The following is a 12,406-nucleotide window of genomic DNA, read 5'->3' as shown; positions in this document are numbered from 1 at the left end:
CACAGCTATTAAATGTTTTCAGTAATGTACTACTGAATTCATTACCATATTACACATATCTCTATTTATTCATTCAGCAGATGCCTTTTTCTATATGTACAATGATTTTTTTCTTAATTTTTCTGACATCTTTTTCCAAGCATCCTGAAATGCTAGAAATACTACATTACATACAAAAATTCACCTATTTATAAGGCAGTATGTGACACACCCATTCACTCACACACATACCATGGGCAATTTAGATTCCCCCATTTCCACTGAAACATTTTTTTTTTTTTTTTAAACTTTAGGAGAAAACCCACACAAACATGGGGGGTGGGTGGGCAAACCCCACGCATACGGAGTCGGATTCAAACCCACGTCCGAACGCGCAGCCCAGGCACCGCAGGGCTCCAGTGCCACCCGCTGAGTCACTTGTTGTCCGGTGTGTTCGATAATTTACAGTTTTTTGTAACGGCATGCATTACCAGAGCAACAAGGACCTCGTTGAGAGGGTAAAGGATCAGGCCCTCTGCCGAGACTCGACCCCAACATCTGCGGGTCCCACCTTAACCGACTTACACCTTACACCTCCTACTCGCTTCCTTTTCACACGCTTTTAAAAGCACATCCTGGCGCACTCCAGTCAGGATCAACTTTTTGACACTTGCAGATCCTAAGCACCAAGTGAGGCCTCTGAACTGTCACTTTATGAAGGGGAAGTATTTGATTTCTTTCTGATGAATGAATGAATGAAGGAAGGAAGGAAGGAACGAAGAACAGACACGTGGGGCGGAGCGGCGATACTAACCGAACATACTCAGTCCTGGCCGCAGGTACTGAGGGCTGTCCGAGGAGAACATGCTGCAAGGAGTCCTTTTTCAAGCAATTACGCACATATATGTTCGCAGTACAAAAACGACGCAGTTAACGTGTACAAAAGGGCTTTAATAGAATTCCTCTGCTGTCCCTTTCGATGAGCGCACGTCTGAAGTCCAGACAGTGGAACATGAGCGGTCCGCTCCGAGTCACACACACACACATCCCGGGGAGCAAACAGCCTTGCGATTATAATAAGGGCTCCGGCGGTGCGAGTGCATGGCTTTCCCTTATATTTTAATTCTTTTCGCAAAGTATGGGCGTTTAATGCGTCCGCACAAGGAAGGAGCGCAGCGGCAAGCAGCGCGCACTTTCTCTCACACCATGTGGCTCGTGCCAGCGCGTGTCGGGGCTCCGTCGTCACTGCTCTTCGGCGGCTCGTGGCTAGCGAGTCATTAGCAACGGCGGGGAAACGTGCTAGTCCGAGCAGAGCTGGAGCTCGGGGCTCAACCAGTTCCGCACTAAGCTAGTCGCCTCGGCGACATCCTCGGTTCGACCTTAATAGCCTTAAATCTGTTAATCTGACCTGTTTGCGACAACTTGGACACTTTCTGTTCCTTTCGCCCGTTTGTTTACTCGAACATTGCCGCCTCGCTGGAAGCCCTCACTAGGCCTCTCTCTCATCCCCGGGTTTGCGTAGCGCCGCAAGTCGAGCTAAGGCGTACCGCGCCGTCCACATTTGTTCCGCCCTAAAAAAAGAATAAAGGTTATGTAAAGGTTTTACAGAATATTGAAAGTGTTGGTTTTTAAATGGATATTGCATATGAATTCAGCGTCTTTGGTTGTTGTTGTTGCTCAACTGCCAGGAAGCCGGCGGTTTTGGCGATGTAGATTCCCCAGTCAGTGTCTCGCGACCGGCCATGAGCCTGATGTGGATGATCAGGCCCGTTTCATAAGCGCTGAAAAAGGCACGCGGGGCTTCTCCTCCTCTGTCACAACTTACAATCGCAATGAGATGAAATGCGTACTGACCGAGGCCATTCAGAGCGTCGACAGAAATAAGAACTACTTCAGTATTAAAAACAGCATTTACAAGTATCCCACTGGTAGATTAGCAAGGCATTCAGCTGAACTTTACATTTTATGATTCCTTGAATGAGCTTCGCGGTTCGAATCACGTGTGATGTTACTATTTCGGTTCTCACTTTGATTCGATTCAACCGGTTGTGTGGGGATCGGACAGCTCTGTCATCAAGTAACCCGTGTTAACTACAGCAGCGTGCGGCAGACACTGGTGTCGATGACAGACACAACAGTATGGAAGTCAGCAAAGGCCGTCGCTGCACGAGCGTCCTGACAGTTACGTTTTAATAGGCAATAACGGGGATCCCTCACTAGCAGCGCCGCGAACTGGCCCGTCCTCTCGGGAACGCCCCTGGCCGCGCACCCGCACACGCTCCCGCAGCTCCAGAGACAAGCAGCGAGACTTCTCTTCTCATGTCCGACGCGGGTTGCCTTAACCCAGGCAGCCAAAGCCTCATTCAGATTCCGATTACTGATCAATAATGCACATGATCTGTACGACTACATGGCCAGCGAGCACTATAAATCATGATAATGATCCGACCACCACAAGACGACTTTCGCTCGTGCAACTAGTATTAAATCAGCAGCCACGTTAAAACGTCAAACTGAACGTAAATAAAGTGAATGACACTCAGTTTGCTCCTCCACCTGCCCTGCTCGGAATCGCTTGAAATCAAAGTGATTCAGCGGACACACTTGTGAAGATCGCCCGCTTTAGGGACACTTGTACACCGTGCTCACTCGAGATGTTTTAACCGACCGACCGCAGCACGGTGAAACCATCCTAAAGACAACTACGAGCTATTTGTTAAAACCATAACGCCTTCGTCCGTTTAGTGCACAAACACCCAAGTTTTGATGCGACTCGGCTGTTCCACCCGAATGCTGTAGATGTAACAATCCGTTGTTACATCACACAGAATCTTTCATTTTTCTAACTAGCTGCTGAGCTAACTGCTCTATGCTGACTTCTCTTTTTTAAATACCACCTTCGCTTCGTTCCCCCTCCTCCGTCTCTCTCTCTCTCTCTCTCTCTCTCTCTCCCCCCCTGTCTCTCTCTCGCTCACACACACACACCCTAACCTCTACCTCCTCCGAGGGAAAAACACCAAAATACCGCTGTGAAAAAGCGCACGGACGATATCAGCAGCGACGGTACGGGTGGCAAATCTCAATCCGAGTGACAGGGAACGAAGGCGCACAGTCGAGTCGCGGGTCGCTCTTAGTATGGAAAACGACGTGATTTCTCAAAAAGAGAAAGAAGAGAGGCGAAAGGCCGGAGAGAGATGCTCTGATACAGAGCCGCGCGAACGGTCGCTTCCTATGATATAATAATAATAAGAGCCGTCAAGTCCGACGATATTCGCCGCAGCAGGTCCGTCCAGGCTCAGTGTGCTCGCAGCCACGCACTCCCCTCCGTAAGCCCAGCGAGTCTTCGTAGTAAAAGTCGTTGTATCACAACATCATTCACTTGAACTCGACTCTTCCCCTCGATTCCTCCTCTCTCGCTCGCTCGCTCGCTCGTCCTTTCTTTCTTTCTTTCCCTCCCTCCCTCTTTTTCCTGTTGTAAACTAGGCTGCCCCCTCTCGCTCTCAACCTCGCCCAACCCAGCTCCGCCCCGACCACTTCATTTCTGTCCTCTCATTGGCCAATGCAATATCTCGTCATCGCATCGCTTTCCCCTGCAATTGGTCTATAGATGCACTGGAATGTCAGTCATATGCAAATTACATTCTGTCTGGTTCTCAAGCTCTTACTGGTTGCTGACTTGAAAGAGCGCTTCTAAATATTAATAATAAAATAAAAAAATTGGGCCAAGGTTGCACATTGGTTGATGAGTTCTACGGTCTCATTGTGACGTTCCCGTTGGCGCTGACTTATTGGATCGTGAAAACAACCTGACTCCTACTGTTGAAGCTATTTAACATAACCACTCCCAAATATCGATTTCATTGGAGCGGCATGAAAAGCTTGGTCAGGATCGACAACAGAGCGCACCAATCAAATGCGAATGCACGGATGTAGGCCAACAAATCGCTTCACACAAGTACCAGGAGAAGATCCCTCCCAAAGAGGCTGTGTCCTAAACTATAATCGCAATACTTGCTATGACCATCAGAGAAGCGAGGGCGCTGTAAACACGATATAAGGTCGGCCTTAATAATAATAATAATACACACACATTTTCAGAACCGAATAAAAATAATAATAATCTGAAAATTCAGAGGACTACTAAAAAAAACAGTAATTTTATTTCCTCTTTCTACACAAGAATTCAGTTTTTACCATACCACAACCTAAATATGAATTCATTAAAATACAGACAAGCATAATCCTAAATAGTGCAAAACAGTAATTATGGTGGTATTCAATACTACAGAGTGATGTTTGACCGTTTTATTTATAACTCTTTTTCAGGCTACAATTGAACAAATAATGCTGCCAGCACTGGAAAGGGCACTGAAAATGTAGGGGGTGACAGTGAAAAGTGTTCCTCTGAGAATTAAAATAAGAACATTCATAATAACAACTGTATCAAACTACTTAACACTATAGCAATATCATTTTAACATACCTCATTTTCAAGAGTGACTAACACAGAGAACAATGTTGGAAAAAGCCATAACAATGATACTTCGTAAACTGCATGAAAGACATCGAATATGAGGTTATAAAAATATCAGTCACAAAAGATAAAGTCTTATGGTCTACAGCAAGTATCTCCTCTGTTGGTTTTGTATTGGTAAATCCATCCTTCTAGGAGTTTCTCTCAACAAGAACTCTAGTACGGGGACTAAAAACGTAGTAACAAGCGTGTGAGATGTGTCCTATAATGTGGCTGTTTCAGACCTATTTTAAAGAACAGAAAGACAGTTTTTATGTGCGGATTTTAACAAAAAACTTAAGAGTGTCTGGTGGTCACTGCTGACACAGACAGGCAAAGGTGATAGTAGCTGAGCAAAAATATGACGATTGTGTCAGTTAACTAAACATCACAGAGGACTTTTGCTTTTGCAGGACAACCAAAAGTAAGGCAGAGCGCGTTAGATTATTTTACCAAAATGTTTAAGCGGCACTTGAGTTGTGCGAAACCCATAGTATTCTATAAATAGCCAATATTAAATGGCCTACTTACAAATCCAGACACAGAACCCACAGACTTCTGTTTTATTGCACACACAAAATATATGTACACTTAGTACACTAATTTTTTTGGCATGTATATATGCATATTGGAGCAATGGTAGTTAAATAATCGAGCTGTTTACAGAGTGCATCTCACACTCGGTTCCACCCTGTGCCATTACTCAGAGAGGGGTGTTTGGAAGCGGGGGGGGGGGGGGGGGGGCATCCTAAGACTGATGTCATTTTCCACAATAACAAGCCCATTCAGTCCCTCATATTAATGTTCTCTAAATACTGAAAGAAAGCACACAAAGATCAGGCAGATGTCCCCCCCCCCCAACACACACAAGCACCCACACATATCAGTGGTGCACATTCTCAGGAATATACATGTTGATGAAAGAAGCAGGAACACATCTGCATTACGCACTTTCGCACATGGCAAACTAACGTGTGAATCACAGGGAAACCTACACGTACGCATACGCACGGGGGCTGACAAATGGAGTGGGAGAGGGCTGGAAAGCAAAGGAAAAATGGGTGGGAAGGGAAAAGAGAGGGAGCCGGGAGAGTAAAAATAGACCAAGAGTCATTCTGTGGGGGGGTAAGAGGAGGAGGAGGAGCAGCAGCAAGGAGGGAGTGCAAGTGGCAAAAACAGAACTTCTCTAATGGGAGGAAGGGTGCAGAACACTGAGAAGTCAGACATGTTTGAAAACAGTAACCGAAGGGCAAACGAAACATTTAACGCGACATATTTAAACACGAGGCTCCACGTATACGTTTAATCTAAGGGCGTTTGAAACGTACACTAAGATTTACGAAGCAGAACACTGCCCTAAGGATGACGGAATTAATATCCATCTGGACAGCCTCAGCTCCGACCGCCTGGCAAATTAAGTGTCAGAAAGTGGGACTGCTGGGAGCAGCTGCCAATCGGAGACACACACAATGGTGGGAGGGGCCAATCGCATCGTAGCAGGGAGCCAGCAGCCAATCGGCACGCAGGGAGCGCCACCGTCTCACAGGAGAGCGACGCACTCGCTGGTAGTAAACAAGTCGCTAACCCTTACGAGTCCAGAAGGCGCCGGATTAGAGGACACCCTCTGTACCACAACTCACGACAATTACCTGTCTTAGTCGACCAATCATAAACAATTCAACAAAAATAGAGATTTCCAGATGGTCATTTCTGTCCGAGAATGCAGCCGGACACCATACGGACAAGTCTGCACTTGACCTTTTCTAAAAGTGTCGGTAACCTAAAGGCAAAAATGTTCAAGGATCTGAACTTGTACCTTTGACCTAAGTGCTAAACTATATGCATCTAGAGAAACATATCATGAATAATGGTAAATGCGCGCAGTATACACCTCTGTTTCCTCCATCCAAATAAATGCTTTCTGGTGTACGCACATGAATGTGGTAAACAGAATAAAGGCCTCTTAAAGTGAGGTCACCTTTTACTGCGCTCTCCACTCGGGGGCCACACTGAGTAAGAGGATTTCATACAGGAGAAATTCTCTAATCCAATCTAGCAATTCATCTGTGGTTTAAATCTGCTACCGCTACTACAACGGTCGCAGCAACTGCTACCACAAGTCCGACTACTAATAAGCCTACAGATGTACTGCTGCTGTTCCCGATATATCAAGTATCCTACTGTATTTACTACTACTGCTAATGAAAAACAAAGCAAACAACCGCAACGGTCGGCAGCCCCAGGAGAGGGTTCCTACAGCAGCTCCTGTAGAGAGGATTGTGAACGGCTGGACAAGAGAAGTAACTCCAAGCTACAGAGTGTGCGTTTGTGTAATCCTCCCACTTCTCGCCACGTCTCTCTTCTCCGTTCTCATTACCCTGAAAAGCAGAGCGCAGCGTTTGTGGGGGATACCAAGTCCTTCCTACCCATCACTCGCTCTGCCCAATTAATACGCTATCAGAGCCGGTTCCCTGTTGCCATGGCAGCAGCTATGCGAGTACCAGTCTTCAAGCCACTTTTGTGACCTGGAGACACTGCACCCCCGCCCCAACCCCAGCAACCGCTTTAGAGATGGTGCAGAGCAGTGTTATGTGGATGCTGGAATCCATACGGTAGGCCAAGCACCCATGATGTCATTACTATCCATGACAGAGGCAGTGATTACACGCTGCTATTAACACACTTCTCTGATAAAACACCAACAGAAGGGTGGTGGGTTTCGACATGACGGTTTCATCAATGGAGCCGGGATTCCCTCAGCCTTGAGGATTGAACACACACACTCTCTGACCGCAGATGTCGGTGCGCCATGGCTCAGAGTCGCTTTCAGTAGGCAGCACACCTCTGCGTGCCTTGTCAAGTCAGACAGATTAAGGCTCTGTCCACCTGGGGGCAGTCTTGTTCTACAATAAACCAGACAGCTGACGAGCATGGAGCGGGGAAGAGATCTGAAGAGGACAAGTACAGAATCAGAGGCAGAAAAGCACAAAAAAAAAAAAAAAAACAGATGACAGGAACGGTCACACTGGCACCTAACCAAAACATAAGTGAAACTGTCAGTTACGATTCCAAAAATCATGAGCACATTACAAGGCAGTATGATTAATAAGCATCGGCATTGCCATTGTTGCGTCAAGGCTGTGTTGCTGTGCTTCTGCTCTGGAAATGATGCCAGTTCTAAGAAACAGCCCCGAAAAGTACTGAAGCAGCAGGACACATCACCATGGAAAGTGGGGAAACGGCAAGCGTGTCAGTGCATCGGTGCACCGTGACGCCAACTTGCGAACACTTCTTCAGCTGAAGTGCACAGCGTACACACACGCAGACCAGGAAGTGGAGCACAAAGTGACTTTGTCAGCACGCTGACGGGAAGAGCCGACACGTCACATGCTGCGGCCGCAGCACTAAGAGGGATGGCTCTCCTCGACCCTGAGCCTGTAGTAAAGGCCCGAGATTGCGGATGTGGCATCTTTCCGAAAGTGATCCCCAACCCACACACACACACACACACACACACACACACACACACACACACACACACACGCGTGCGTGCGCAAAGTAAGGACTTCAAATGCAGTCACTCCAAAGTTGGTTCTCATTATTTAAAAACAGTGCCTTCCTGTTAAAACCTTGGCATCCGCCATCTTCACGTTTTGATTCACCAGCGACCTGAACCTGAAGTCAGTCATATGACTAAGATCAATTATATGGGCTTACTTAAGAATGCAAAGTCTGTGTGAGCATGTAGGATGAGTGCTGTGTATGGGAGTGTTTGCGCTGTTGTCATAGAAACAGATTCAAAACTTACACATCACTTCCGGTGGTCAATGACTGGTGCGTGCGCTCAAGCACACACACACACACACACACGCACGCACGCACGCACGCACACACGGCTCTTTCGGTTGTTCAGTTTGTGCTGGTATCTTCTTTCTCTCCCTCCCACACTGCCCTTTTCAGTTTAGAACATGAAACCCTTTCACCCCACATCGCTGCACGTCCCCCTGCTCTCCTCGCCACATCGCGACACCGACTCCTCTGAGCTCACGCAGCAGAGCAATCTGGGCCTACGGGACCTGCACACTGTCCGCTACACCGTGTGGAGTCCCATGGAACGGCGTGCCTCCAGGGTCTTATAGTGTGTGCGTGCGTGCGTGCGTAAGAGTTTGTAGACGTGTTAATCCGTACGCATTTCTGAGTTTGTACAAGAGCGAATGCGAGCTTGGGTGCGAGTGCGAGTAAATAAATGTGTACTGCGTGTGTCGCAAGTGTGTGTGTGTGAGACTAAGTGAGCGAGGGAGCGAGCGAGCACGGGTATGTGAGTCACACAGTGTTTATGTCTAAGATGGGTATGAGGACTGGAGATAAAGAACGCACAAGTCTGTGGGCCAGGACTGCCTGGAAAGGTCAAGGGGGAAAAGGGGTTGGGGCGGGGGGGGGAGAGCAGGGTGGAGAGAAAGGGCACAAAGAATTTCACGCTTTGGGCCCTGTGTTCAGACATCCTGCTAAATTTTCCTCCTTGAGCTTGTAATTCCTCTGAATTTGGTCCCAGAATGCTGCTTGTCTTTAAATAATCACAGTACAGCCTAATTTGATTCATACTTAAAGGGGAAGCACGTTTATATCACTCAGTACTTACCATTTCTCCCTCTCTCTACTTGTCCGGGCAAGTCCGAGTCACTTTGTTCATGTTTCGATTCGGTTTTGCTGAGCTGGAAGTTGACCCCCCCCCCTCCTTCCCTCCCTCCCGGCGCAGCTAAACGTTCAGTAACTACAGCGATCCACACGTGCACCGCCGTCACACGGCAACACTTCATGCGGAGACGCGTTACGGACGCGTCCTCCGCGGTCTCTCGCCGTTCGCGCAGCCTCGGCCTCACGGTGCCATTCACAAACTGGGCTGTTTCCAACCTTTCGGGGGTGGGGTGACGAGGCCCTTTACAATTTACCTCTTCAATTCGGCGCGAGCATCAATCACGGTACGTGCCCACACAGGAACAGGAGCATGCAGAATTCTTTACACACCCACTCTCCCTCCAGTGTCACGCATGCGTTTAGAATAAACATAAAGAAACTTGACACCGAAAAAGACTCCCACGTCTTTTTTCCCACTTCTCACAACACATCATTAACTGGTGCCATGAATTAGTGATTGGTCCTACCGCACAGATATGCCCCCCCCCCCAAAGCCACTGCGCCGGTGACGCCGACGACACGGCATGCGAGCGACTCCGACCGACTCCTGTCGCTAATTTCACCGATGCTGAAATTACGTGCAAACAGCAGCGGCGACGGTTCCCGCCTGGTGAACACACTGCGCCGCCCAAGGTACGAAACAGACCCGCAAGTATCCCAAATGGGATCGACGATCGCCCAGAACGAGGAGCTACGTGCAACCACGAGCGGGATATCCCCATTCCCCACAGGAGGTCACCTCGCCATTCTTCAACCGCAACCCCACCACCCAGCTGCCTCTGTTCGCCAGCCCCACCCCGTCTCCACCTTTCCTCCCCACGTTCCGCAACAATGACACGGAGCACGGAGACGCCGCCCTGCTGCCTGCAAGCTTCCCTGGTCACCTTGTGACTAAACAGAGCCTCTGAAACATTCATCGGCGCCTTAATGCGCCATCTGGTCGCATCCCTGCGACATGCCGAAGACAGACAGCGGCGCAAGGGAGCGAGAGGAGCGGGACGAAGGCCCGCGGCGCAGAGGCTGCGAACGGCTCCGCTTGCGGAAAGTCGTCAAAACGCGAGCGGCTCGGAAGCTCGGGCCCCGAGCGGACGAAGGCAGAGGGCTGGCGAGGCCTACTGATCAAAAGGCCAGGGGCCAGATTTGCACGTAACGCGACATGCAGGTCGCCGCCTGGTTAGGCGAGCAGCGTTAAAACCCGAAAGGCGCTGGTTCGAGGGCCGAGACAGGAACCGCTGCAGGGCCCTCGACTATTTGTTGAGCTCTACGCACAGCTAAGCGGCACAAAGTTAAGGAGAAAGCCCTGCAACGGCGGTGCAACCCCACGGCATTCCGCAAATGACATCGTCAAGTGACCTTCCCTTCAACACCTTTTTCCCTCTTTTTCGGCAGCTAATTGTCACGAGGCAGAAATGAAACACCAGCTATCTGTGAAAGCAGCTCCGCTGTGCCACTGCTGTCTTATTTTTGCACTATGATTGCAGCAGCACCTGGGGTGTGATGCCGAGTTTCAGAAACATTCTGACTGGCATCAGCGAGGAGCGAGGCCCTACACACACACACAGAGCAAAAGCAGTCATCGCATTTCATTTAGCTGTGGGGACAGGGGTAAAGTGGCCGTAACCGGGAGACCGTGTACTGATGCGTCTGTCCACAATGATGCCTAATAACCTGGCTCCTCACCTTAAGAACACAGCTGGGCCCAGAAGTGTGTGTGGGACTCCATCTGTTGTTAGTAAGTCACTTTTACCACTAAGTCACTAAAAATAATTTGTTAAAAATAGACATCCCTCCATTTATATGCTGATTAGGTTCTCCGAAAACCTCACGTAATGCTATAGTAAATTTAAAAATTGCTCTAAGATTTTTATTTCATTACATGTATTAACTTCAAATACCATTCAAACGAATTAAATTTAAGTTTTTGTAAATCAAAAAAAAATCTGGTATCTCCAAAAGCTCCTGTTCGAGTCCTTATTGCTTCCCAATTTATCCCGTAAATCTCACAAGGTTCTGCATCTTCTGGCCATGCTTAACTTCATTACATACACAAACAAAAGCTTAATAATGCAGATGTCCCTCAATATATGTACGGGTTGGGCCCGAATACAGCAATAAAAGGCTTTTTATAGGTTTTATTAACTTTCGAGCTACGTTAATTTAAGATGACTGGAAATAAAAATGCATTGTCTCCACAAACTGCTACTCGGCAGCAGTTGTCGATTGATCCCATTAACACAAACAGCGTCCCTCATCTCGGTATTGATCACCGACACTTGGAAACACCAGGCACAAGCTGTAAACAACGTGGAAGTCGGTTGAATTAAGACATTCTCACCCTCCTGTTCTGTGCGACATCGTTTCACCATCAACTTTCTGCTGGCCACAAATACAGGTTGCTTTGCGAAAACCAGAAATCTTTGCCATGAAAATGCAATTAAAAATAACTAAAACAACAAAAATGTCTGTTTCTTGAAAAACCTGCAACTGGAATATTATTAACACGAGGAGTCACCGTACCGCAACAAGTTCTTTATGTACCAGGGACTCGTTGAAGCGTATCCACTCTGAAAGTTGCTCATGTTGCTATAACAAGCACTGATTGTTAATAAAAATGAAACGGGTCTTTCTTACAGGTACAGCATTGCACAAATTCCCTCGAAGACCAGAATTAGAGCCACATTAAGCGCTAACATCTGGCTGATGAGACGGCCTTTGTCAGCAGCAGCTTAGCACAAAAGCATAATTTCAGACGGCTAATTTGGACATCTTTACGTAAAAGTGACATAAAAACGAGAAATGGCACTAAGAAATGCCACTATTCGTCTTGATCATCACAGTATTAAAGAAAAATAAAATTGCAACACATAAGGCAGGTGACGCAAACAGGGCAGGCCAAGAGCCGGCTCTACCTTTGTGAACATTTTGGAGAACCTTATCACGGTCATACTGAGAGCGGCCCCAAAGGTTTCACCTGCCGCGGATATGCGTTGGGAGACAACGAGGCCCAATAAGAGAACTAAAATTAATGAGAACGAACATATGGGACCGCAGGCTTCAAAGAGATGTGAAATCAATACTGCAGATGAAAATCTGTTCCCGAATCAGAGGAACATTTTGGATAATGTTATTTTCGCCAATTTCGATATCTTAACGCACACTAACAAGTGCAAGCGGTGCCTAAGTGTAAGCGATGCACGCAACCCATAAATTGCCGCAAAA

General features: G+C 47.7%; 1 protein-coding gene across 3 annotated transcripts in view; it reads right to left on the bottom strand.

Annotated features, from left to right (window-relative positions):
• cicb (capicua transcriptional repressor b) overlaps positions 1 to 12,406 on the bottom strand; it is a 36,363-nt gene that overhangs the window by 12,076 nt on the left and 11,881 nt on the right. The window lies entirely within an intron of this gene.

Source organism: Scleropages formosus, chromosome 18 (genome assembly GCF_900964775.1).
Source record: "Scleropages formosus chromosome 18, fSclFor1.1, whole genome shotgun sequence".
In the NCBI taxonomy this organism is placed as follows: Eukaryota; Metazoa; Chordata; class Actinopteri; order Osteoglossiformes; family Osteoglossidae; genus Scleropages; species Scleropages formosus.
The sequence above is the reverse complement of the archived record's forward strand: the minus strand, read 5'-3'. Positions and strand labels throughout refer to the sequence as shown.